General features: G+C 44.9%; 1 non-coding gene across 1 annotated transcript; it reads right to left on the bottom strand.

Annotated features, from left to right (window-relative positions):
• Positions 1–484: 484 nt before the first annotated feature.
• TRNAA-UGC lies at positions 485–556 on the bottom strand. The gene has a single exon. It is a non-coding gene; the product is annotated as a tRNA-Ala (tRNA).
• Between the last annotated feature and the right edge of the window lie 1,193 nt (positions 557–1,749).

The raw sequence follows: 1,749 nt of genomic DNA, 5'->3' as shown, positions 1-1,749 counted from the left end.
GGAACAGCGGTCACTGCAGGTGTGGAGGGAGAGGTCTTTGTGAATTTCCTGCATTGTGCAGGGGGCTGGACTAGATGACCCTGGAGATCCCTTCCAACTCGATGATTCTTTGCAGGAGGTCCCCAGGTTCAATCCCTGGCATTGCCAGTTAAAGGATTGCGGGGAGCAGGCTCTGGGAAAGAGCTCTCTTTACTTAAGGTTCTGACAAGCTACGGCCAGCCAGAGTAGACAATACTGAGCTAGTGGACCAGCGGTCTGAATCTGTAGAAGGTAGTTTCAGGTATATTTGGACATAAGCGGCTTAGATCATTGGGAATCCAAAGTTTCAGGTCTGCTTCATGGACCTATTTCATCACAAACACATGAAGCTGCCTTATCAGACTGCTGGCCCATCAAGGTCAGTGTCGGCTACTTGGACCGGCAGCCAATCTCCAAAGTCTGAGGCAGAGGTCTTTCACATCACCTCCTGCCTGGTCCTTTTAACTGGAGATGCCGGGGATTGAACCTGGGACCTTCTGCATGCAAAGCAGAGGCTCTACCACTGAGCCACAGCTCCTCCTGAACATGGGGTTCTTTTTTCATCCAACCTCCCTCCCCTGGAACATTTTCTAAAGGAAGAATATTGGCTAACCTGGAGCCTATTTACTGCACTTTACAGAAGACCAGTTTTTGGTTTCACCACCATCTATTCATATAGTGACATCAGGGTACTTAAACACTGCACATAAATGTACATAAACAAGGGATTATGACAAGCTTATGAGAACTAGAGCCCATTCCATTAAACCCATGAAATTTCATCTTCAGAAGGCAGATATAGAGTTGTGTAGAAAAAACAACTACAAATAGTGTGGTCAAAAAAGGGCCATGCAATATCAGTGACATTTCTATGCAAAAGTCAGAAGCGTACCACTAGCGATCATTGACAACAGCAGCAAATTCGTAATGTAATCTTCCCATCTCCTGAAACAGAAAAGAAATCCTTGGTCTTGGTTAAGTCCTAAGATAATATCAAGCTTGGTGATGGATTCTAGTGTAGCCATTTCACACAGAGTCTCAGTTTCTGCTCCCAGGTCAGGATACCACACAGGAATTTATCCATATAGATGATGACAGCAAAAGTGGGATAGGTTGCTGCCCCAAAAAGCATACAAAATAAAGTTTGACAGTGGGAGGAACAGAAGTGGTGGGAACAAAGGTAACACACAAAGGAACAACTACAGTTATGTGTGTTTGTTGTGGCTGAGGATTAAAAATGGGAATTTAGCAAAGGCAATTCCAAAAGTGGGGGGTAGAAATGGGTAGAACCACATAGAGGTGGCAGGGAATTCAAAGAGAATGGATTTTTATATTACATCGTCGCTTGCAGGTTCTAAACGTCCCGCTCCCAGGAATGTGTGTTCTCATTATTGTCTGATTCTGCAGAAATTAGTAATTATCATGCCAAATGCCAAGGGAGGGGGCAAAGGACACCCTGTTTTAGCATCCAATGAAGGAGCAGGCCCCTGTCTACAAAAACCTCATGATACAATAAATCAGGATTCCTGAAGGTGCCACCGGATTGTTTGTATTCTCTGAGTAGCACAAGACCGGACAAGACATTCTTTCAGCTGAGGCATAAATCTGATAAAAGCCTTTGCAGACAACAGTTTTCAAAGTCAACACTGCAGATAAACAAGGAGGAGACCAACAGCCCATCAATCCCGGCCTGATAGCTTCGAGCAGTTTCTCAAGCACAGGGTTTGCTGC

The sequence above is a fragment of the Gekko japonicus genome, unplaced genomic scaffold (genome assembly GCF_001447785.1).
Source record: "Gekko japonicus isolate JY-2015 unplaced genomic scaffold, Gekko_japonicus_V1.1 scaffold316, whole genome shotgun sequence".
Lineage (NCBI taxonomy): Eukaryota > Metazoa > Chordata > Lepidosauria > Squamata > Gekkonidae > Gekko > Gekko japonicus.
This window is presented reverse-complemented; position numbering and strand designations above follow the sequence as displayed.